Source organism: Schistocerca serialis, chromosome 5, assembly GCF_023864345.2.
Source record: "Schistocerca serialis cubense isolate TAMUIC-IGC-003099 chromosome 5, iqSchSeri2.2, whole genome shotgun sequence".
NCBI classification, from domain to species: domain Eukaryota; kingdom Metazoa; phylum Arthropoda; class Insecta; order Orthoptera; family Acrididae; genus Schistocerca; species Schistocerca serialis.
The window spans coordinates 591,107,851-591,135,594 of NC_064642.1; positions in this window are offsets into that span (position 1 = coordinate 591,107,851).

Here is a 27,744-nt window from a genome sequence, read left to right on the forward strand (position 1 = left end):
AGGTCGTAGCAAATGTAGCTGAAAGCTATGCTAACTATCGTCTCGGCAAATGAGAGCGTATTTGTCAGTGAACCATTGCTATGAACGTCGGCTGTACAACTGGGGCGAGTGCCAGTACGTCTCTCTAGACCTGCCGTGTGGTGGCGCTCGGTTTGCGATCACTGACAGTGGCGACACGCGGGTCCGACGTATACTAATGGACCGCGGCCGATTTAAAGGGTACCACCTAGCAAGTGTGGTGTCTGGCGGTGACACCACAGGAAGTACGAAAACGTGATGGAGGTACAACGGCAATAGCGTAATGTGTACGGAACTTAGCCATCAACGCATACAACAATTTATCGTATTGGGGATAAATTTGAAACCGACTTTACTATTCAGGATGTGCATAAGGGAAGATCTGACTGACCAAACACATCAACAAGCCCAGCTTCGATCGCTGACGTGTTGAAACATTTTACTGGGTTACCTCAGAAGCTCGTGAAGCAGTGTACACGTGAAAGCAGCTCCACGGTATGATCGACTCGATCAAGAATACGGCGAATTCAGAAGGCTACGAAGTGGAAAGTGCATATTCCAAGATCACTGCACGCTATGGACGAGGACGACTCGGATCGAGGGATGCAGTCCTGCTAGTGGTCTGAAGGCATGCTTCGCGAGGATAGACGGCTTGCAGGGTGGTTACCTCGCCTGGCGAGGCGCAGTTCAAACTGAAAGGCACTAAATCATCAAAACTTCGTGAACTGCGCTTCTGAAAATCTTCCCATTCATGTGGACAAACACGTCAATCCACTGGGTGTTAACCGTGTGGTGTGATCTGTCATTACGCAATTTGACTGGTCCATTCTTCTTTGAAAATTCCGTAACTGGTGAGATGTATCTTCACATGCTGCAAACACCGATATTACCTGATGTGATGTTTGAAATTTTCCCGGCGTACTGATTGTTCCATAAAAACGCGGGAGAACCGCCGTAAGTCAGTAACATCTTGCCACGATATTTCGGCACAAAGTCTTTTGGCCATCTTCAGGCGAGTACAGCTGTAGAAGTACTGGCGAATACGCGCTGAGATCTGCCATTTAAAGCCAAAGGGGGCTGCATTGAGCATGCATTACGCATGTACTGTTTAGCGTGTGCGTTCACAACTCCCGTGCGCTGCGCCTGGCGCCCTCCGCGGTGAAAACTTGTCATTTCGATATCAGATCGATCTTCATGTAAATACCGATAACTACGTTGACTACGAAGTTTCTCTACAACGGGATTCCAAGCGGAATTTAACTGGTAACCGCTATCTCGATTGATAAGAGTCTCGCTGTTTGACAATTTTATTTCTATGGATTCATTTATAATTGAACTCCAGAAATTTTATGTTTGAGCCACAATTTTTGTATAATTGTAATTCATAGAGTGGCCAGTAGAAATGCAATGTTCAGCGATTGCGGACTTGTTGGGTTGGAGAAGGCGAGTATGCCGCTGGTGTTCCACAATACGTTCCTGCACCGTTCGTGTTGTCTGCCCTATATATGACTTGCCGCAATCACACGGAATCTTGTAGACACCTGATTTACGTAGGCCCAGGTCATCCTTAACGGATCCCACCAGTGATGATATTTTAGGAGGAGGGCGAAAGATGACTCTAACTTGATGCTTCTTCAATATTCTACCTATCTGTGACGAGATGTTCCCAATAAAAGGTAGATAAGCCGTTGACCTGAAGACCTCTTCTTCTTCCTTGTTGCGTCGTTTGTAGGACTGCATAGCTCTGTTCACTTGCTTAGTTGAAAAGCCATTCATTCGGAATACTTTCTGCAGGTGTTTCAGTTCCGCTTGAAGACTGTGGACGTCAGAAATAGTATGGGCACGGTGGATTAAAGTTTTACCTGCCATCCGAGAGGTGTTTGAAGATGAAACATTTTACCTATCCGTCTCACTATCACAGAGCCTAATTGGATGAAAATCTACATGGACGATGGATAGGTCGAAGAGGAGCTGTTGACTATCCACCACGGTCTCCATATTTTACATCTCTTAACTTCTGCCTTTGATGGACCTTGAAAAATGAGCTTCGTCAACAGAAGCCAGCTACACTGGACGGGCAGCGAGAAACCATCGAGGCGTCCTGTGAATCCACCACTCAGCAGTTCAGCGGCATCGACGTTGGTAGGCTGCTAATGGGGGTCACTTTGAACACATAAAATAATCTTTCCCCCTTGCACTAGGCTAATTGTAATGGTATGCCTTTTTGTCCCATTTATATTGACTGCAAAAGAGTGTCTACATTTTTCTGAACCCCTCTGCAGTTCGTGTAAGACTCGTGGCCACAACACTGCCTGATGTGAGAAGTAACAACAATTCAAAATAGTCATAGGAAGAAAATAGAATTTTCCTGGAAGTCCCAGTGTGTTCTTGGTTCACATTTCCGCTCCCCTTGCACCAAATTCGCTTTTAACACGCCACTGATACTATTATATTAATAATGAAACGAACTCTATATGTAAAGTGTTTTAATACTATTTTATTACATTGGGACCACATGACATCCGAAAAACTAAAATTCAGCGTAATAAATTACCAGTATGGCATTAATCTGAAAAATTGCAATTATATGTGTCATGCAATTGATTTCTTATGTATATTATCAAAAACCTGATGCAATTTATAGAACAATTTACAAGACAGTTAACTGAACTGTACATTCATCATTACATTATTATTCTCAGCTTTCTGGTACAAACATAGAACTGCAAACTATGGCTGATTCCCGGCCGTGTCGGGGATTTTCTCCATCCGAGAACTGGATGTTTGTGTTGTCCTTATCATCTCATCATCATTCGGGTAGTGGCGATACTGGAAATGGAAAGATTGGAACTTGTATGGGTGCCGATGACTACGATGTTGAGCGCCCCACAAACCAACATCATCATCATCATCATCATCATCACACTATGACTAAGTGACGCGTGGATGAGGAAAATGGCATTCTTGCTAGCCCTCTCTGTACCCATTCGGTAGATTCAGTCTTTGCTATCTGTTTCTTGGCGGGGGGATCTTCCTTGTGCGTCTCACCAGGCCCAGCTTCCTGTTGTTTGCCAACTCAATCTGTGGTCTCAACAAGCGTTCCTATTCCTTGTTGCCAGCAGCTGTGGTCAGTCTCTGAGTGGTCTCCTCTACCCTCCAGCTGGAGTGTTCCCTGCTGACGGTGCGGTTGCCTAACTATTTGAATTGGCAGGCCAACAAGCAAGCAACGGAGTGTACTGTCTATAATACACAGACTCCAAATTTCTTCATGATTTTCGAAGCTCTTAGCTGTAATACTTCCTTATTTTCCGAAGATTGTGTCATAAATTCGACAGTCAATAAATGAAAAAATAAAAACGCTTATAGCAAAAAAAAAAGCCCCCCCCCCCCTTCTCTGTATTCGCACCTGAGAATTACTCTACTCGACATACATAATTCCAGTAATCACATAGCGTTATAAGGGCTGTATTACGCATCATGTCCACATAGCATTGGCTGTATAGTTAACTCGAGGAGAAAAGAAATATTCACGTTAAGCGGACATCGCGTGACCAACCCTAGTTTGCGCCGAAAGTCTGTTTTGTACGTCGTTACTGTAGGTAAACGTCATTTGTCAAGAAACAAGTAGGACATTAACGTAGCACCTTTTTGAACTGATCCGTTGCTAGCCAGAATTGTCTTATTCCGTTTACTTAATTCGGGCTGGTAACACTCACCGCAGTCAATACCAAATTAGAGCCCACAAACCTGTCCAAAGTTCGTCCGAACAACAAACGAACACAACACGTTTATTTGACTGTCGTCATTTACTTTCGCGAGTTCATTATTTTCTTGCCGTGTTCGACGGTGCACTAAACGTTGCCGCAACTTGCACAGTATCTGTTTCACTAGTAATATACAGAATATTAAGAAATTATAACTTTTTTGTTGCTAAATTACTGAAATAACTGCTGTTACCATACAAAGGAAAAGAAATTTAACCTTTTCAGAATAGAATTGATTTCTGTAGCCTATGTCAGTGTAATAACTAGCGAACAGCTTCTTGTAGTCATGTTGAGTAAGTCTTTTTTTTTTTTGCATTTAGTAAGAGATTCTAATTTTCTAAATGGCCGTCCCATCGACGGAAACACAACATGATATGTTCATGAGATTCCTATCGAACTACTCTCTGAAATTAGGCATCATGTAACAGTGTTGCCACATAGCTATTGATCACCATAACTTTGATCGGCTGCATCAGTAAGCGAACCTGTAATTTTTCATTTGCAAGACTGTCTTTTTTTGCAGTATTTTCTCGGGATTACAACCATTTATTCAATCTTCGACAATGTGCTTTCGTATTCGGTGAATTCTGTGTATTACGTTCCAACTGTTTTCAGTAGACATTTAGTAACAGCACATATAAGAACTGGCTTCCACCTTTGAAGTGTTCTCAAACCTTCTATCTTCGCATTATATAGCAGCGAGAGTATCGAATGTGATATGGCAGGGAAGTTGGGTCTCACGTAGAGTTTCAGTCTCAAAACTACGAAGGCCTCATCTGAAGATTACTGGAGAAACATATTTCTTATTTCAGTATCTATCTCATCTTATGATAACGAAACTAAAGGAAGAGAAATTCCGCAATGTATAACGGGATTTGCAACACTTTGTTCCAGCATTCCATCTGTGAACTAAACATGAAGTGGGAAAATAAGTTTGGCTCTCAGTGTCCTCCAACACACGGTATGTCCACTGTCGTGTTGTAGCATTGAAATACTGGTTACCAAACCAACACAAAAAGTCGCCCAGATGAAAATTCCCTCTTTCCAACATGAATATTCACGCATAAGGATAACAGCAATCTGACGTCCATTGAGGAATAACTCAGCACAGATACACATAACAATCCCAACGGTAAAATCGGATCTCTGAATTATTTATTGTTCTTTTATGAGTAATCTTAAGTAATATTGAAGCTAACATGAGATGATTCATACATTTTCTGTGTTAAATCTTATGACAAAGAAAGTGCAAACAGCATGGTTCTAAACGTAAACTCTCTCCACATGACCTGGCGGGACGAAGCCTACAGCGATGAATAGGACCGTCACACTGCCTAGATTACCACTTTACATACCAAAACATAAGCCTAAAACTCAATTAATATGTGTACACACAAATGCGCAACGTATAACAGAGTATTCACTGACGTTTTAGAATTGTAAAATGTCAGTATATGTCGTCAATTTACAAGAAAGGTACCGCGTAAATTCCTTATTATCTATGTTAGTCACCAAATGTAACTGATTTCTTTTTTCGAGATAGCGCTGCGTGGAAAATGGTACGACTCTTTACAAGTTGTTATTAAATTGCCTTATTCAATGAAATTGTTGACGTATGTAAAAACAGCAGCGAGCAATAGAAATTGACACATGGAATATTTGGATGCTAGATTGTCGCAAAGTATTTCCCATATTACAGACAAGATGGCGAACTTGTTTCCTTTTGATATAAAATGAAGTATCTCATCTTTCTTTGAGATATAAGTATTATTAATATTATAAATTTTAGGCGTTCAGTCTGTGGATCACACAGCCACGTAAATAATATTCGTTTAGTGTAGAGAACTATATTATGGTCAATTTTCATTTACTTGCTGGTCACGGTATGTAAAAAGGCCTAGGCGACTCATCCATCTTAGAATAAACATTTATAATGTACTTACATTGTCTTTACTGTCGAAAGCGTATACAGTGAACTGTAGTTCTATAACGTGGTGTGCTGTCTGTTGATGACCCCTGTTACAGTACGTGTACACGGTGTCTTTGATTCCGACCTTTGTATGAGCGATGGGTATTCTTTGGAACAGATCATTTTGTCACAAACTCTGCCAGGCGATCGAAGGAAAGCAAATAACCGTGTGATAGAATCCCAACACTGCACATAGTTAATTTTAGTAGAACACCCTTAAGCAGACCAAATTGTAATGCATAATGTCCATTAGCACATAGAAACTACTTCGGCGTTTAGCACAAATCGGGCAGATCACCGAAGTTAAGCGCTGTCGGGAGTGGCAGGCACTTGGATTGGTGACCATCCGGGCCGCCATGAGCTGTTGCCGTTTTTCGGAGTGCACTCAGGCTCATGATGCCAACTCAGAAGCTAATCGACCGAATAGTAGCGGCTCCGGTCAAAGAAAACTATCGTAACGACCGGGGGAGCGGTGTACTGACCACACGCCCCTCCTATCCGCATCCTCAGCTGAGGATGACATGGCGGTCTGATGGTCCCGATGGGCCACTTGTGGCCTGAAGATGGAGTGCTTTTTTTTTTTTTTTTTTGGCACAAATTATTCTTGCTCTAAATTGTCTGTAGCAACGCATTTGACTTACATGAATTTAATATGGTATTTCTTAATAATGCGTCTGGCTTGTAGAAATTCAAATATATTACGTCTTCATAACGCATCAGACTCGCGTGACTTGAAATAGGTACTTTCTTCAAACGGCATTCATAACATATAAATTTCAGTTATGAACGATGCTATTACTAGGAAAAAGATGTTACGCTGAATGAATACTACTTATTCTCACCACATAAAAATGGACACTGAACCTGCTGATCACGTTACACATGAACCATAGCTCCTTTAGAACAAAAAAGGATGAATTTGGTTGAATTAGTTGACTTGTGTTTGGATACGGAAAAGGAAGAAATAGAAACCAACAGACATCGTACTCCTCGTTTACGAGACAAATTATCCTTCCACAATAACAATAAATGTGCATTACAGATGTCGACGAAACGGAGTAGGCCTTGAAGAGCAAAGAAAGACCGTTGAAGTTAAAGGAATAACTGTGGGTCTTGCCACATGACTTCGACACTATGCCGGAGCTGAGTACCACAGTGATTTACTGCGGCGCCATGTACACGACGTCTGGCACTGGTCGGTGTGCGTTCTGCGTATCGGGTCTGTGCTTGCAGACTCACCTGGTGGTGGTTGAGTCATGACTAAACCTGCACAACGATGAAACAATTCTTCGAAAAAATCCTTTACAGATTAAAACTGAAGAGGACAACGGTATGCACAGAAAGCAAAAGCAATACATACCTTTGAACATGTGTGAAGTTCAACACAAAGCGAAGAAAACGAACGAAAGATTAAAACGTATGACCTTTAGCAAATCTCCCGAATAAACCGTTAGAGCCAAAGCCTCCCTAACATGGATCAGCAAACGAAAATATTTCTCCTTCTACTTTTTGTGATCATAAGCAGCAGATTGTCCGATCTTGGAGTTAATGAGCAGAGCTTAGTCTGTCACCACTGAAGGTTAAACAGAAAATACTGGACTTGGCTGTAAAGTAAGGCAGATGGGCGATGTGCACTTGCTCATGGAGCAGAGGTACCTCCTGTCTGCTGCCAGGGCACCCGGACATAGAGATCCCCGTTAATCTTGTAAAGCAAACCGCATGAGTCAGAAAACAGAAGAATTCTGAAGAGTTAAATAGGAAGGAATAACGCCATACTCCGGAAAATATCAAGCTTCGTATTGCCCCACTTTCTGAAATTTCTTGCATGCCTCTCCCAACCCCAGGGCAGAGCACAGTGAAGAGAGACTGTAAAACGAAACGAATAACATTTCTGCCCGATCCCGAGTGTTACTACATATTGTGGCGGCGAGGGAAGCGACTCTGACGTCAAGGCGCATAAGACAATAAGCATTTCTCTTTCTACACAATACTAACGTTACAGTGTTCTCACGATATGTTAGGTATTCATCTGAAAAGAGCAGAACTTTACGGCAATGGTCTGGTGGAGAATTCCAACGTCATTCTGCGGAAATTCGTAATATTTTAACTTACGTGAGAACCTCCTTCCCTGTGTGAGATGCAGAAGGCTCTTTTTCACAGCAGTTCATTGACTGCGACGAGAAAGCTTGTTCACAGTTTTCACCGAATCTAAAACATTGTATGGTTCAGAGGCAAAAACTGTCTTCATGTACGGCCTCCGTCGGGCTGTGGCCCCTTCCTGAACTTTAGTGTCCGTCTCAGTGGGTGGTGATGCCCTCATAGCAGCTAACTCTAAATATAGATAAATGTAAATTAATGCAGATGAATAGGAAAAAGAATCCCGTAATGTCTGAATACTCCATTAGTAGTGTAGCGCTTGACACAATCACGTCGATTAAATATTTGCGCGTAACATTGCAGAGCGATATGAAGTGGGACAAGCGTGTAATGGCAGTTGTGGGGAAGGCGGATAGTCGTCTTCGGTTCATTGGTAGAATTTTGGGAAGATGTGGTTCATCTGTAAAGGAGACCGCTTATAAAACACTGACACGACCTATTCTTGAGTACTGCTCGAGCGTTTGGGATCCCTATCAGGTCGGATTGAGGGAGGACATAGAAGCAATTCAGAGGCGGGCTGCTAGATTTGTTACCGGTACGTTTGATCATCACGCGAGTGGTGCGGAAATGCTTCAGGAACTCGGGTGGGAGTCTCTGGAGGAAAGGAGGCGTTCTTTTTGTGAATCGCTACTGAGGAAATTTAGAGAACCTGCATTTGAGGCTGAGTGCAGTACAATTTTACTGCCGCCAACTTACATTTCGCGGAAAGACCACAAAGATAAGATAAGAGAGATTAGGACTCGTACAGAGGCATATAGGCAATCATTTTTCCCTCGTTCTGTTTGGGAGTGGAACAGGGAGAGAAGAAGCTAGTTGTGGTACGAGGTACCCTCCGCCACGCACCGTATGGTGGATTGTGGAGTATGTAAGTAGATGTAGATGTAGATGGCGCTGTCGCGTAGATGGCACTGAAGACATATATCTGAAAGCCAACGACTTGCCGCTGGTGGCCGTCGCGTGTGAAACCTGCCTTCTGGCACAGCTCTACCAAAGTTTTCTCTACTACGAGCCAATTCACTGCATCTACAAGATGAACTACAATTGTCTTTAAAAGTAGGAAGAAGGTTGTTAAATTAAAGGATAAAGAGAGTAAGAAAGAGGAAATATATGCGCAGTCATTGACTATTCATACTATTAACATAACAAATTTACATAAACTCTCGATTTAATGCTCTTTTAGGCACTCGAAAAGGTAAAGTATGTCAGATATCGCAGAATGTCTATGGCGACCTTGCAGTGAACAAAATCACGGTGAGCAGTTGGGCGAGCCATCTGTTATACCGTAATAAGTTCGCGCAATCCCGTACGATCTTGCTCGGGCCGGCCAGCTGCACACCTGTGACTTCATCAGCGTTGGAACGTGAGGACACTCTCGTTCGAGGTGATCGGAGGGATGCAATCAATCACCTTGCTGCTTAACTGGACGTCCACGTTGTTAGCGCTTACGCACCCGTCCACCAGTTTGGGTACTCAAAGGTGTGTGCCCCTTGGGTTTTCTCGCTGCATAACAGAAGAGCATAAAGACCAACATAGGACCATCTGCGTGGAACTGCCTGCGCTTTACAAGGCTGATTGAGACGATCTTTTGTCGAACATATCGAGGCGATGAAACATCGGTTCATAACTTCGAACTAGAAATAAAACGGCAGTTTATGGAGTGGCGCCACACGCCTCCCTTCCGAAGACAAAGTTCAAAGCCGCAACCTCAGCGGTAAAATCGTGGCAAAGGTCTTCTGGGACTCTGAAGAGGTTGTTCTGTATGAGTTGCAATGATCAACTGAATTGTATTGTGTTGCCATCAGAAAATTGAAGAAATTTCAGTGTGTTCGCCCCTACAAAAATACAAACGAACCTCTCCTTTCCCACGACAATGCAAGGCCTCACAAAAGTCTGCTCACCCGAGAGAAGCTCACAAAATTTCACTGGAATCTTCTTTCCCAACCGCCCTACAGCACGAATCAATTACGTTTCGACTTCCTTCTGTTTGCCCCAATGAAGTGTGCCACTACACGGGAAGCAGTATGTGGATGATGAACAGGTTATTCATGCAGCAAGACTTGGGCTGTGACGTCGACCAGTAGAGTGGTACCATGTGGGCATATAGGTCATCACATTAAGGTGTCTGAGGTCGTCACGCTGAGCAGAGATTATGTTGAAAAATAGGGTTTTGTAGGCAAAATAGTGGGGAAAAATGTGTTGTTTTGGAATTCTGAATAGAGTCACCCTACTTTTATAAAAAAGAATTAAAGCTTTACTTATTGAACGCCCCTCGAAACAAAATGCACTTTAACAGATAAATAAATATTTCATCGGGGCAGAAATGCGAACTTGATTTAGAACATAAATAATGGTGTAATCTGGAAGAAACTGGTCTGATACTCTTTATAGTCTTCTAGCGGCAGAAGCACTTCCCTTACAGCTCTCTCATGATGCCATATGGTGATCACAGATCTCTATGACTGAGGAAGGAAGCTTACGTTTTCATTCAATACAGGTACTGAAGTGGAAGACTTGATTCAGTTTTCTCAATCAGCAAATGAAAGACCGTTGTTATTTATATGCAGTGTCGCTGTTTGTGGTGAAGATAGAACGAAGACATTCAGAGCTCTGTCATGTTGCATAATATACAATAATGGGCATGCAGATCATGATGGCGCTGAGGTATGGCAGTCACCCCCCATCTTCAGCGATACATGGAAAATGAAACGTAACGATGCTTCAACAACATTTTTCTGGTTTTCGCAACCAAATATCGTTATAAAATACACCAATAGACCAGAGTTACCTGAATATGATTTGATTGCACCACATAATTTCGTTTTTATTGAATACACTACTGGCCGTTAAAATTGCTACACCACGAAGAGGACGTGCTACAGACGCGAAATTTAACCGACGGGATGAAGATGGTGTGATATGCAAATGATTAGCTTTTCAGGGCGTTCACACAAGATTGGTGCTGGTGGCGACACCTAAAACGTGATGACAGGAGGAAAGTTTCCAACCGATTTCTCATACACAAACAGCAATTGACCGGCGTTGACTGGTGAAACGTTGTTGTGATGCCTCGTCTAAGGAGGAGAAATGCGTACCATCACGTTTCCGACTTTGATAAAGGTCGGATTGTAGTCTATCGCGATTGCGGTTTATCGTATCGATACATTTCTGCTCGCGTTGGTCGAGATCCAATGACTGTTAGTAGAATATGGAATTGGTGGATTCAGGAAGGTAATACGGAACGCCGTGCTGGATCCCAACGGCCTCGTATCCCTAGCAGTCGAAATGACAGGCATCTTATCCGTATGGCTCTAACGGATCGTGCAGCCAGGTCTCGATCCCTGAGTCAACAGATGGGGACGTTTGCAAGACAACAATCATCTGCACGAACAGTTCGACGACGTTTGCAGCAGCATGGACTATCAGCTCGGAGACCATGGCTGCGGTTACCCTTGACGCTGCATCACAGATAGGAGCGCCTGCGATGGTGTACTCAACAACGAACCTGGGTGCATTAATAGCAAAACTTCATTTTCTCGGATGAATTCAGGTTCTGTTTACAGCATAATGATGGTCGCATCCGTGTTTGGTGACATCGCGGTGAACGCACATTGGAAGCGTGTATTCGTCATCGCCGTACTGGCGTATCACCCGGCGTGATGGTATTTTTAGGTGCCATTGGTTACACGTCTCGGTCACCTCTTGTTCGCATTAACGGCACCTTGAACAGTGGACGTTATATTTGAAATGTGTTACGACCCGTGGCTCTACCCTTCATTCGATCAATGCGAAACCCTACATTTGAGCAGGGTAATGCACGACCGGATGTTGCAGGTCCTGTACGGACCTTTCTGGATACAGAAAATGTTCAACTGCTGCCCTGGCCAGCACATTCTCCGGATATCTCACCAACTGAAAACGTCTGGTGAATGGTGGCCGAGCAACTGACTCGTCACGATACGTCAGTCACTACTCTTGATGAACTGTGGTATCGTGTTGAAGCTGCATGGGCAGCTGTACGTTTACACGCCATCCAAGCTCTCTTTGACTCAATGCCCAGGCGTATCAAGCCCGTTATTACGGCCAAAGGTGGTTATTCTGGGCACTGATTTCTCAGGATCTATCCATCCAAATTGCGTGAAAATGTAATCACATGTCAGTTCTAGTATAATATATTTGTCCAAAGAATACCCGCTTATCATCTGCATTTCTTCCTGGTGTAGCAATTAAAGTATTTCCTTCTTAGACGCTTAAAACAATCTTGTACCGAACAACCGATGTTCAAATGTCGTATCTGAAGGAAAAACTGAGATAGCATTACTCGTATCTCTGAGGACGCTGCATGCGTACACTGAAATGCTAATCGTTTCTACACTCCTGGAAATTGAAATAAGAACACCGTGAATTCATTGTCCCAGGAAGGGGAAACTTTATTGACACATTCCTGGGGTCAGATACACCACATGATCACACTGACAGAACCACAGGCACATAGACACAGGCAACAGAGCATGCACAATGTCGGCACTAGTACAGTGTATATCCACTTTTCGCAGCAATGCAGGCTGCTATTCTCCCATGGAGACGATCGTAGAGATGCTGGATGTAGTCCTGTGGAACGGCTTGCCATGCCATTTCCACCTGGCGCCTCAGTTGGACCAGTGTTCGTGCTGGACGTGCAGACCGCGTGAGACGACGCTTCATCCAGTCCCAAACATGCTCAATGGGGGACAGATCCGGAGATCTTGCTGGCCAGGGTAGTTGACTTACACCTTCTAGAGCACGTTGGGTGGCACGGGATACATGCGGACGTGCATTGTCCTGTTGGAACAGCAAGTTCCCTTGCCGGTCTAGGAATGGTAGAACGATGGGTTCGATGACGGTTTGGATGTACCGTGCACTATTCAGTGTCCCCTCGACGATCACCAGTGGTGTACGGCCAGTGTAGGAGATCGCTCCCCACACCATGATGCCGGGTGTTGACCCTGTGTGCCTCGGTCGTATGCAGTCCTGATTGTGGCGCTCACCTGCACGGCGCCAAACAGGCATACGACCATCATTGGCACCAAGGCAGAAGCGACTCTCATCACTGAAGACGACACGTCTCCATTCGTCCCTCCATTCACGCCTGTCGCGACACCACTGGAGGCGGGCTGCACGATGTTGGGGCGTGAGCGGAAGACGGCCTAACGGTGTGCGGGACCGTAGCCCAGCTTCATGGAGACGGTTGCGAATGGTCCTCGCCGATACCCCAGGAGCAACAGTGTCCCTAATTTGCTGGGAAGTGGCGGTGCGGTCCCCTACGGCACTGCGTAGGATCCTACGGTCTTGGCGTGCATCCGTGCGTCGCTGCGGTCCGGTCCCAGGTCGACGGGCACGTGCACCTTCCGCCGACCACTGGCGACAACATCGATGTACTGTGGAGACCTCGCGCTCCACGTGTTGAGCAATTCGGCGGTACGTCCACCCGGCCTCCCGCATGCCCACTATACGCCCTCGCTCAAAGTCCGTCAACTGCACATACGGTTCACGTCCACGCTGTCGCGGCATGCTACCAGTGTTAAAGACTGCGATGGAGCTCCGTATGCCACGGCAAACTGGCTGACACTGACGGCGGCGGTGCACAAATGCTGCGCAGCTAGCGCCATTCGACGGCCAACACCGCGGTTCCTGGTGTGTCCGCTGTGCCGTGCGTGTGATCATTGCTTGTACAGCCCTCTCGCAGTGTCCGGAGCAAGTATGGTGGGTCTGACACACCGGTGTCAATGTGTTCTTTTTTCCATTTCCAGGAGTGTATATCCAAACATGCTGAACACTTTACGCCGGTTTGACGTTTACGGCATCCTGCCTTCTTTGTATTGCAGTTTCAGTGGCTAGCAATGTATTTGCTGCCTGATGTCGATACTTGGCAACTCACGCAGGGAGCTGCTGCGGCGGTGTTCGTCGGCCTCAACAGGCTCTGAAAATGGCGTGAAGTGTCTCGAGAGCGAGGAGTCCCACTTGCCGGCGTGGAACGGCGCCAGGAGATTATTCCGGAAGCTAATTAGCCGCTCTTACGCGTGGACTGTTGGCTCTTAGACTCTTCAGCTCGTCGTATTTTTGAGTCTAGGAAGTCTTGAGTTAGGAACTGGCAACAAGAACATAGTCGCTACGCCTCAAAAGCCGTGGAGAATATAGGAGAACTAACTATCATACTTTCATTTCTTAAGCCTTACAAATCTATGAACATTATCTTCGTCTTCTAGAAAAAAATCTTTATGTTGAATTCCACAGCAACTACAAACTTTTTTAAGGTTAATACGATATCTCTAGTCTCGGTCTCAGATGACATTTGCATGAGACATGTGCATACTTTCATCTTCTCCGTGTTTGTTTTTATTCATCGTTATGTTCAGCACTCACTGTACAAAGAAAGCGGCTATGTATTTGTTTCTGTTTACAGAATACAGAGTAGACTTGAACTCTACCGAAAACTTTCAATCAATATCCAAATACGTTTTCTCATTAATTTTGAACGAGGAACCCGTCGTCTCCGATGGTTCGTTCGCAGTGGCAATGTAATTGCAATTTATTTGACTTGATACCTCAGTTACCTTTGGTTCTGTGAAGAAACCTGAGAACAGAGTAAACGCCTGCCATAAGCAGTCAGCAAAAAATTCAACGAAACTATGGAGTAATGCAACAACTCAGAGACGGAACACTGTACTGTGACTGGGTTGCTGTCATCGTAGCATCGCTGTGCTTCTCTTCAACTGCATTCAGCGATTTCTGAATAGAAACAGCCCTGGCAGCGAAGTTATTTAATATCAGTGACATGTTTCATCATCCGATAGTGTAGACGTAGCTGGATGATGCTTCAAAAGGTTGAAACGCGTCAATAATATTAAATAACTTCGCAACCCAGACTGTTTTAATTCTCAAATAATGCGAAACTGATTGTTGTAGCACTTTGCCACAGTGGGATGGAAACGTATTTCGAACCAGTGATCCTATTAACGAGGTGCTTATCGGCCAACTCTTGTCAATAAACGTGTCCCTGACGCTGTGTATCACAGATAACGCAGAAAATGCCGATACAGAACCGAGGGTTATTGAGTTCAAGCTTGAAGGCAAGGGGTGAAGTGATCACTACCGTTGTCAATAGCAAGCACCGTCAGTGAATGCTACAATTTTGTTCCGAAAAAAGACACGTAGCTCTTGCTGTCGATATTTGCATGACTGTACGTATACATTATCTGGCGAAAAGTATACTGACGGTCTTGCGTATTGCGGAACTTACAGCTAGATGTCTGAAAAAGGTGGACCAATCAGTATAAAAGGAAGTGGGGAGTAATCCATTTTCAGTCTAGAAGCGGTAACAGCTATGGGGCGGTCAGCGCAGCTCGGTGACTTCGAACATGGAACATGTGCTGGATCTAATCTGAGGAACAAAGCCATCATGTACATTTCAACCCTTCTAAAGCTGCCCAGGTCGACTGTAGTGAATGTGAAATGCAAACGTTAAGAAACTACGGCAGCTAAACCAAGACTAGGCAGAACTCATGAACGGACGGACCAGGCACCGCCAAGGATTGTGAAGGGTGACTGTAAAAAATCGTGTGAAATCAGCAGAAAAAGTCACCCGTTTGTTTCGAAGTGCTGCGAGACATAGCGAGGTGGCGCAGTGATTAGTACATGCACTCGCCTTAGGGAGGACGACGGTTCAACCCCGCATCCGGCCATGCGTGATTTCCCCAAATGGCTCCTGGCAAAAGCCGGGATGCTTCATTTAAAAGAGCTCCATCTATTCCTTTCCCCGTCCTTGATACAATCCGAGCTTGTACTCCAATGACCAAGATGTAGATGGGAGGTTAAACCAAATGTCCCTTCCTTTTTCCTTCCATTCAAAGTGCTACCAGGAGTCTACACTTCATGTATAGGCAGTTAAAAAGAATATGGTGCAATGGTTAAGCTGCTCCTCAGATGCAGTACATTTCTGTAGTCAGTGCTGAGCAACGCTTGAAAGAGCGACGCAACTGGACAGTGAATGACTGGAAACGAGTGGACTGGAGTCATGAACCATGCTGTGCCCTGTGAAAATCCGACGGAAGTGTCTGGATTTGGCTAATGCCTGGAGAACGTTTCATGACATCGAGTGTAGTGGGGACAATGAATTAGCACGTAGACGGTGTTACGATATGGTGGCGCTTTTGTTAGTTGGAGTGTGGTCTCCTTATTATGCTTAAGAAAACGTTATTTGTTCCAGGACATGACCGCATTTTACCGCACTTTTGACCCACCTGTCGACTCTTGTCGATAGATGTATACCATCTATCGCATCTTTACGTTGTAACTCGAATGCTATAGTGTCCCGCTTGAGGACGCGCCATGCCACGCCTAGGACTTAAATAGCGGTCTGTGCGCAGTTTTGTTTACTCACAAGGGATCCTTACGAACTCCCTTTACCGATTTTATTCATATTGACAGACTGCGTAGGACACGAATAGGACTTCAACATATGTAAACAGAAGACCCAACCCTCAACTGTTTTCGAGAAAAACCTAAAATTTTAGGGCTTCTTAGGTGCTTTGTGTCTTGAAAGGAGGATAAGATGAACATCAACAAAAACAAAACGAGGATAATGGAATGTAGTCGGATATGGAATATATTCGAATGAAATCAGGTGATTCTGATGGAATTAGATTAGGATATGAGACACTTAAAGTAGTTGATAAGGTTCGGTATTGTTGTTGTTGTGGTCTTCAGTCCTGAGACTGGTTTGATGCAGCTCTCCATGCTACTCTATCCTGTGCAAGCTTTTTCATCTCCCAGTACCTACTGCAACCTACATCCTTCTGAATCTGCTTAGTGTATTCATCTCTTGGTCTCCCTCTCCGATTTTTACCCTCCACGCTGCCCTCCAATACTAAATTGGTGATCCCTTGATGCCTCAGAACATGTCCTACCAACCGATCCCTTCTTCTGGTCAAGTTGTGCCACAAACTTCTCTTCTCCCCAATCCTATTGAATACTTCCTCATTAGTTATGTGATCTACCCATCTAATCTTCAGCATTCTTCTGTAGCACCACATTTCGAAAGCTTCTATTCTCTTCTTGTCCAAACTATTTATCGTCCATGTTTCACTTCCATACATGGCTACACTCCATACAAATACTTTCAGAAATGACTTCCTGACACTTAAATCTGTACTGGATGTTAACAAATTTCTCTTCTTCAGAAACGCTTTCCTTGCCATTGCCAGCCTACATTTTATATCCTCTCTACTTCGACCATCATCAGTTATTTTGCTCCCCAAATAGCAAAACTCCTTTACTACTTTAAGTGCCTCATTTCCTAATCTAATTCGGTTCGGTATTAGGGGAGCAAAATAACTGATGATGGTCGAAGTAGAGATGATATAAAATGTAGACTGGCTATGGATTCTGAAGAAGAGAAAATTTTTAACACCGAGCATAGATTTAAGCACCAGAAAGTATTTACTGCAAGTATTTGTATGGAGTGAAGCCATGAATCGAGGTGAAACGTGGACGATGAATAGTTTAGACAAGAAGATAATAGTTACCACTTGGTTTAAGGAATCATGGAAAAGGGTGATTATTTAATGGTAAGAGAGACACTTCGGGAACAGATTTTAAACTGTCAGACATTTACAGGGGCATGTGGTCTCTGATCCTAGAACAAAACTTCAGACTAAAACTGAAAAATTTGCTAAAAGATAGCAGATTAAGGAAATAGGACCTAGTTAAGCTGAAAGAACCTAAGCTTGTTGAGAGCTTCAGAGGGAGTATTAGGCAAGAAGTGCAATAGAAGAATAACTTTGGAAGATAAAATCGTGAAGACAGCGTAGGCTCAAACGGGTATAAGGCAAGGCCTAGTGGAAATCCTTGAATATAACAGGAGATATTGAATTTCATTGATGAAAGGAGAATATAATTATAAGAATGCAGCAAATCAAACAGGCGAAGTGCAATACAAACGTTCAAAACATGAGATTGTCATAGGTGGTAAAATGGCTAATCAGAAATGGTTAGTGGACAAATATAAGGATACTAATGTATATATCACTAGGAGAAGATAGATGCCGCCTACAGGAATATAAAAGAGGCTTTTGCAGAACAGAAAAGCAACTGCATGAATATCAAGACATGAGATGTAAAATCAGTACCAATCAAGGAAGAGAAATCTGAAAGGAGTATATAGAGGAGGCAAACAACGGAAATTAACTTGAATCAAGTATAATAGAAAGGGAATAAAAGTTAGCTGAAGGTTAGATGAGAGATACGTCACTGCGAGGAGAATATGACAGAGCACTGCATGAGCCAAATCGAAATAAGGCCCATGGAGTAGACGACATTCCGTCAAAACTAGGATATAGATGAAGTTGACATGATATTGCGAGCAGAATGTGACAAAGCGTTGAAAGAACTAAATCGAAAATAGGTCATGGAGCACACGACCTATCGTCAAAGCTACTGATATCCTTTGCAGGACCAGCCATGAGAAAAACTGTTGTGTTTGGTGTGCAGGTGAGGTGCCCTCAGACTTCGGAAAGAATACAATAATTCCAGTTCCAAAGAAAGCGAGTGGTGATATGTGTCAGTTTAACAAGTTATGATTACATAATACTAACGCGAATTATTCACAATGAGTGAATAAACTACTGGAATCCGACCTCGGGGAAGGTCACTTTGGGTTAAGGAGAAATGTAGGGAAACGCGAGGCCATGGTGAACCTTTCATCGCTCTTAGAACATAGGTTAATAAAATGTAAGCCTACGTTTATAGCTTTTGGAGATATAGAAAAAGCTTTTGTCATTGTTGATTGAAATACAATGTTTGAATTTCTGAATGCAACAGGAATGAAATACGGGGAACGAAGGGTTATGTAAAATTTCTCCACAAAACAGACGGCAGTATAAGAATCGAGTTAAGTGACAGGGGAAGCAGTGGTTAAATGAACCGATAGTGAGAGAATTAGATTGGGAAGCGTGACACTAAAATATTAGAAGAGATTTATTGTTTAGGCAGTAAAATAAATGATGATGGCCGAAGTAGAAGAGACATAAAATGTAGAATGATAATTGCAAGAAAAGTGTTCTGAAGAAGAGAAATTTTGTCACATCGAATATAGATATAAGTATCAGAAAGTCTTTCCTGAAAGTGTTTCTACGGAGCTCAACCATCTATGGAAGTGAAGCATGGACGATAAGCAGTTTAGACAAGAAGAGAATAGAAACTTTTGAAGCGTGTGATACAAAAGAATGCTGAAGAATAGATGGGTAGATGACGTAGCTAAAGAGGAGGTAATTAATAGAATTAGGGAGAAAAGAAGTTGTGGTATAACTTAATTAAAAGACGGGAGTAGTTGGGAAGAAACATTGCTAGACATCAAGGAATGACCAATTCAGTAGGGAGTCAAGTGCGGAGAATAAAAGCTTCTGAGGGAGAGTAATGGACGACCGAGTAAACAGGTCAAAAGGATGTGTGTTGCACCAGTTATTCGAGGATGAAGACACTTGCAGTTGAAATATATGTAGTTGAAAATACATGTAGGAAGGAGAGCTACATCAAACCTGTCTTAAGACCAACCAACATTGATAGGTACCTGAATATTTTCGATAAGATAGTGTATTTTCATTGCAATATACATATAAAGGCGAATGAGGTAAGAAATGTCACGCAATTACTCTGTAGTTAACCTTCTGAGACCACTGTTAGTTATAACAAGAAAGAAAATATCCCAGGAACAAACTCCTCAACTTTCTCAGCGTGGTCCAGTTCACACTGTGCAAATAACGAACATGATCCTTACTCCAGAAGAGTGAATGGTGTTAGTACCATAGGGAACGTGTGGGACACAGTTGAGCTGTGCCTGGCGTCCATTTCCAATCCACCAGTAGACCATATTTCACGTAGCCCTGAGATCGAGTGACAACCCTCACACCAAGAGCAGAAACATATAAACAGTAATAGAATTGGCAGAAGAGTAACCGTGAAGTGTTACCCACCTACTAAATAAGATACCACAATACATGCATCACATTACATGGAGCAAGTTCGGTCAATCCAGAGTAAAAACACTGGGAAGGCACAATGTGGCTTTCATAAACGTCTATTAATTAGGAAGTATATATAACAACAATGACCCTAAAGAAAACAATGTAAGAGAAGTTTCAGGTTTTCGAAACCCCATAATTGTGTCCCATTCCGATGCAAAAGGTAGAAATTTGAATCAAAGCTGCCTACAGCCTTCTCTGTAATCTTTGCATGACATCCTTGTAAAAGATGGCTACAAGGACTTCGAGTGTTCAATGTAAAATGAAAATTAAAATACCAGAAGTCGTCTCTTTTGCTTTTAATTTATTTATGCAACCAATTTCGGTGTTCGATTGTACCATCTTCAGACGCCTTGGCCAACGTAAATTCAGAGGACACCAATCTTGCGTGGAGTCAAAACAGAAGCGAATATTAAATAACCGGTAGTCAAGGAGCCTGAAGGTGGTGTAATGGAACGTCGAAAGGAGTTGTACAAATAAATTAAAAGCAAAGGAGACTGTGGCAGCTGTTTTAATATTCATTCCCTTGTAATGGTGCAAGGGAGTGGCGCCCTGTGACGTTACTATTCGGCTTGGCGATGCTTCAGGCAGGGTGGTGGTAACAAACGTGGAAGAAAGGCCCAGCTCAGAAGTTTATGTGGGATGTAAGTTGGGCTAATGGTGTCACGCTGGCACCGAATATCACCAGAGTTCTGCGCAAGGCCAACTTGGACGTCACATGAAAACGACCGCAGCGCGATAAACCACAAGCCGAAGCTCTTGACAACGTTAGACACTGATGACACACCTTGGACGGTTCAGTCCTACACTAAAGACATCGTCGGGCAGTAGAGCAGCCACGAGGCTCTGATCAGCTGAATGGGTGTCAAAGAGTCTTACATACGTTTATAACGTGTTCAACAAATGTGCGATGATGTTGCCGAACTGCGGTGGGCGGGGGGGATGAGGTCTCAAAGAGTCCCAAAACTGTCCCACAAGTAACATAAAACCAAAGCGTCTAATCATACCAGAAAAAGTAATTCAATTAGCTAATGAGATATGTTTCAGTACCACAACCAACGTTAAACCAAAGCGTCTAATCATATCAGAAAATTAACATCATCAGCTAATGAGACATGTGTCGGTAGCAGGAATTTCCAGTACCTGATCAGTGTATTTAACATTCTTATACTGTACAGCATGGTTCAGTCTAAAAGGCCAATTATGGAACATTACTTTGAGCTGCAAGGGAACAGAAGTTGTTACACCTTGCAGGCTCGCAGGAGAAGCCCACCCCCGAGACCTGTTCCGGAAGGGACCAGCTACGAGACTAACGGATCAATTGCACAGCCGTCCTGCTTTCTCTAGAGGAGACTCCACAGGGCGCTGGTCACTGAGGTAACAATAGCATCTTTTATAATGACACCAGCTGATACTGTTTTATAAATGGAACGTGGAAGGAGAAAAAAATACCATTGCAGCAAGTCTCAACAGACACTTTTGTGAGCAAAATGTAAAAACACGTCTTTCTTCGAAATACACCGCTCTCTGGAGATAAAGATCGGAATGTTGAGTGTGAAACCACAGTCAAGCTACCTTTGTGAGCTTGAGAAGCCGCTAAACTCTGGAACTGCAAAAGCCGAATGTTTAACACGTTATAAGAGGTGCTATGACAGGCTATCATGGCTGGCTAACGTAAATGAATTAGGAGATAGAAAGATAGACGAGACTGAACTCGAGGTCCCACCTCATTGTCCACAGAAAAAAAAAACACAGAAAGAGCACAACAAAGTTCTTCAGCACCAATTTTTACGACACCGTTTACTTGTCCACCGTGTGAATTCAGAGATGGGACCAGTTTCTTTTAAGGCATCTTTTTACTGTTCAGTGCTTGGAACATCAACAGCTCAACCATTTAAAAGTGATGTAGAGTACGAAAATAAAATAAAAACCCAAGTCTTCCTTTTTGGAAGCAGTTGGACCGAAGTTACATCATCACGAGACCTCATTGCAACACTCCGATTTGGTCACCAGACTTCTTCGCACCTCACCAACTAAGCCGACAGATGCCTGTCTGAGCAGGTGAATTGGGAAATTTAGAACATTTCGGGCTGAGTTGCATTTGGCTGCAGGTGCAGGTTATTGGTGTAAAACCAATGACGCATTTTGCAGCCGCCTCAGCCTCCGCCTGGAGATGAACGTGGTGGGATCTAACCACGACTGTGAGACACAGCGTAGGGACAGTCAAATCATAACTATTGAGTTTCAGTGAACTTCAACCTTCAAATTGAAGACTAAGTCAGAGATTTCTTAGATAAATATGATTTCAATTGTAGACACACATACAAATTCATACTCTTCTATAGCTCTATCTATTTTTTAATTCTAAACTTCAGCAATCATGGTATGACTTTACGAATATTATTGTATACGCCAATCATTTACCTAGATTTTCCAAGATAATAGTTTGATACTGTCAATGTTTGCCAGTTGACTTAATGTGCACTTCGATGTAATAAACTGAATTAATCGTGATTCATGTTTAATTTCGAAGCTAACGAACTTTTCTTTCATCATTTTGGGGTGGTTACGATTTATTGATGTCAAATTCACAGCGTCACTTTTTCACAACGTTAAGTAAAAAATCCGCACGTCATCTAACAACATGCTTTGCTGCCTCGGGTCAAGTTCAAATTTCGTCGAATGGTTTTGAACGGCCCCTAGTGGTCCAACCTTGTCTATCAGAGCAAAAATTACGGTCGCGCTACACTTCAAATGAGTCAGATAATATTCAATGGGATTGCAGGCCACTATGTTCATAAGTTGAATAATCTGGGGGTGTACACTGTGTCGAACACTGCCAAGAACTAAGTCACGTGGCTTAGTTGCTTCTCGCACTGAGAACTGCCGTTGTCGTCCAGGAAATGACTGGGAAACAATGCCCCGAGGGAAAGGGCGGTTTCGTTGGCTCCCTTTATGCCAGCTCCTGAGGGATTTTCATGTCGGTACTGAGACTTGGTGAGTCTGAATTGTTTTCCTCGGCCACCCATAATAAAACCGCCTGATTTCAACATCGTGGTTCTGACCTCGATCACAGAGATGGCAAAGGAAGGGGTGAAATGTGGGTAAGAGGGTGTGTAGACCTTCCCACCGTATGACACGTCCACGATGGTGTTGGGCAGAACTGTGGTGAAATTTTGTGCCAATGTGACATAACTAATCCACCTTACAAGTCGTCTGAACTTTCTAGATGTGGCCTTTTCTCCGTATGTGTCGTACGTTGCTGTGAAGCGTCGCGAAGCCCTAGGGTAACGCCACATACCGTTGAGTCGAATTTCAAACCTATGTGCTGCCGTGGTGTACAGCTACGAAGTTTCGAAAAAGAAATACATTCACTTATTGATTTTTGCGCTGTGTATCATGAACTCAGGGTGGAGTTCATATTCTAGTGTTATAGGTAGATACGTGTAATGGATCCGCGTGATTGCTAGAATACAGCACAAAAAAAGCGTGCTAAACTCACTAAGCTTGTGTATCCAAATTCAATTTAATATTAAAAAGAATAAAAGTGCCACTAAAGAACTTAACAAATCTTTACTCATTTACACACAATGCGACATTCTTGAGTTGCAGAGTTTTTGCCGTATCTGTACCAGGAGAAGAGGCATAGTACCGTACCACTGATTAGAGGATAGCGTGTTAGATAGTCAGTAGAGAACGCTACTTTCTCTCCACCGTGTTCGTATTGTCAGGGTTAATTCTTACTATACCTACAGGAATAAAGCTGAATGCATGGTTACGCTCTTTGTCCTGAGACATCGAATGTTGGCTATTAATATAAAGAAACTTGTACCTAGTAATTCTGATTTAGGTCAAAGCTAAGGTCGCAATGCCGCTAGAGTTGTAGAAGATTAACTGACACACTTCTTAAGGGCTCTGTATAAGGTTCAGTCAAATGAAAAGGATCCAGATGGAAAAAAATTAGTAAACTCTTTATTATTCCAAAAGTAATCGTCATAACTGTCAATACATTTATCCCGTTGTGAGATAAAAAGGTTAGTTCCTAAACGGAAAAATGTTTGTGACTCGCCCACATGCTGCCATGGTTGTTTCGACGATCTTGGAGAAGTTTCGAAGGAAAGCCCTTACACATTCTCCAACCACTCCAGATCTCTGCCATGCAAATTCTATATTTTTGGAGCCCTGAACAATGACATTTGTGGCCGTCGATTGGTTTCGAACGATGAAATGCAATCATAGTGCCGAAGACAACTGCTAATATTTTTCCATTAAAGCATAGATCGTCTGGCCTCACAGTGGAATAAATATGCTGGCTGTTATGGCGATGACTTTTAAAATAATAAACAATTTGCTTAGTTTTTTTCCATCTGTCTAGTTTTCATGTGGCTGTCTCTTACATTGCCAGAGAGCATACGGTATACGACGCTGCTGATGCGATGAAGCCGACGTCTATGATAATGTACCATCGGCTCCAGGATTGGGAACAACACGTGGCTCCAGTGAAACACAGTCATTGGTCATTGACGCTATTATGTATCAAGAACCCGGCACATCGTAAGCAGATACGCATTATGGATTGAACTTGAGTTTCTGCAGGCGTGTCGCATGTTTTAATAATTTACAGTAATATATACTACGCAGAAGTGAAGGCGAAAGCTTACGCAGACGGAGGCTTTCACTTAAATCAAACATATTGTTGTATGTACGACACATCCCACGAAGGATTTTGTGTTTGCGTAGCATCCGAGACTGATCACACAAGGTCATCTTACTCTTTTATTATAACTTTCAAATACCCCCAAACCAATGAAGGATTTTATGCTCCTGTAGCATTCGACACTGGTCGCACAAGATCATCTTCTTCTTATGTCAAAACTTTCAAGTGCACCATTAAAATGTATCCCGTCCACAATATTATATTGTGGCCGGGAGGACAATAATCTTAGGGTGCTAGTCTTTGATCGGAAACATCGAAGTTACGTTGTACATGAGCAGTCATCACTGAAACTCTTCTCAACTGAAACTAGAATTCCAGCATCCAGTCAGACATTATATTCGTTAACAGCATTAAGAATTTCTATTTATCGTATTCGAAATCGATACCTAACTTAATAACTTAAGTTGGAATGGTCACACAGATAATGTCGTGGCGAAAGCAAAAGAAAGACTGCGATTTATTGGCAGAACACTTAGAAAACCAATGAAGAGAATGCTTACACTGCTCTTGTCCATCCTCTTCTGGAAAATTGCTTTGCGGTGTGGATTATCGAAGGACATCAAAAAAATTCACAGAATGATAGCTCATTTTGTGTTATCGCGAAATAGGGTAGAGAGAATGCCACGAATGTGACTCACGAACCTGGATGGAAGTCATTAAAACAAAGGAGATTTTCGCTGCGGCAGGATCCTCTCATGAAATTTCAGTCACCAACTCTCTCCTCAGAGTGTAAAAATATTTGGTTAGCGCTGTCCTACATAGGGATGAATGATCACCATTACGAGGGAAATCAGATCTCGCAAGGGAAGATTTACTCGCGAGCTGTTCGCGAGTGGATCGGTAAAGAAGTAGCTTAAAGTTGGTTCGATGAATCTTCTGCCAGGCACTAAGATGTGTATTGCAGAGCAATAATGTAGATGTAGATGAAGCTACATTTCTATTATAATGAAATCGAACGAAGACAACTTATAGGAAAGTTAAATTCTGTACTGAAAATTATTAATTTGTGATACGGTGAATACCGAGTGACAGAATTTTTGACGAACAGGTAATTAAATGATACGGGCACGCACTATGTAAGAAGATTAGAATGCAGACGTATTCTCATGCTTCCTTAGAACTTAAATGGACATACCCTCAGTTCAACTGGTTTTCATAGTGTAAGTATCTAAATCAATTTTCATATGGGAGCTCGTTATTTATATTCTTCTATCCAGTATTTATATTCCTTACTCCACACTGTTTTTGTCTGAAAATTAATTGCCACATTATTGCACTTACTAATGAAATTTTCTTGATATGGAGTAACGCATCTCACCTCGAAGCTAGAATTGGCATATCGCAAAGTGAACTCTTGTAATCTGTCACAACTTCTGATGAGTACAACGCTACGTGATCGACCTCGTGATTGACTTCCCAATTTGGATACCAACCTATCACGCGAGACTCTAGAAAGTATTTGTTTGGTTTGATACACAGGTCACTGAGACTTGAAGCTCGTTAAAAGTAATTGGATTGCAATAAATTAACAACAGTCCACGGAAGTTCATATGACTCGCATTTAACTTTGTCAGCTGAAATATTTCGATGTCCTAGTGCCTGGCTAACTCCGTGCAATGCACGAGAGGAATGTAACCTAGTTTCTCCAGAATACCTTAACTTCAACATGCCACGTACAGCCACGTTCCCGTTATGACTGATACAACGCCACGGTCGCTGAGCTAACAACAAGGGATTAACAAAGGGAAAGTTGTAAGAAAAACCCCGTGTAACAGATGAAATGCTCGCTGATTGTCTTTACGTAAGAAAATAGCAATATACTAATTTTCGTGTTTTTCAGAGACTCCATTCTGGGACATGAAACTACTCTTCTACATTTACATCTACATAGATACTCCACAAGGCACCGTACGGTGCGTGGCGGAGGGTACCCTATACCACTAAGTACATTATGTACTGTCGATTCAGATATTCTTTGTAATTATGCTCCACTTTTATATCAGCGGGATGAGAAATATTGATTCAACACCCTAAATAATAACGCTTGCACAATGATCTTCTCGGTCACAGAGATATGCATGTTGCAGAGATAGGCCCCATTACAAGCATCCAAAAGCTTCCTCATATTCGATTCCACAGCCTCCCTGCGTTTTCTGAAAATTAGAATCGTTGCGAACAATTGGCTACTTCACTGGAACAATCTTCGTCTTCACCATTTCTTTTGCATTGCTATCCACTTGCACAGGTGGCCAGTCATCAAACATAGAAATATCTACGTCAAAAAACTAATAAAAATTCTCGTTATGATATTTTACTGGTTTTTATCTGGGTATTTTAAAAACGCGCGTGGCCGGAACTGGCTATTAATTAAGAAGGAAAACGTTGAAGCGAGAGCTAAATTTATTACAATATAAGAATGTTTATGGAGGATTCACTCGATTTGATCTTTGTTATAATTGTGTTACAGAGCACCAGACTTTTTAAACTTCAGCACAGTCTGCACCAGTTTCGAGAGTTTTCAGTTATTTTCTCGTCGCATTGTTCATACCGATTTGTGAAGGAACTAAAATATCTTACTGTAATTGTTGTAAATTCAAGCATGCTAAAACATTCATATCTAACCTTATATTCTCTATTTTGGCATATAATGGCAATATATTCTCATAGAAAATTTTATTATTCGTTTTTAATTTTGGGGGAATGGTATTTAGTTGGTTATTTGATATCCAAATGGATTTGAAAAATACTTGGAAGCCTCAAATCATTAGAAAGTAAGCAGTGAAAAATAGTTTTCATTGCGCCAGATGAAAATACGTTTTAGTTCTACCTACGAAGGACTGTGAGAGCACTGTCTATGTTTCAACTGCTGTTAATCTTTTCTTCGCAGTTTCTTTGTAGCTCTGGAGAAGGAGTTTTATATGTACATTCCATCCTAAATACCATTGTATGTTAATTTATGCTGCGCGGGATTAACCGAGCGGGCTTAGGCGCTGCAGTCATTGTCTGTGCGGCTGGTTCCGGCGGAGGTTCGAGTCCTCCCTCGGGCATGGGTGTGTGTGTTTGTCC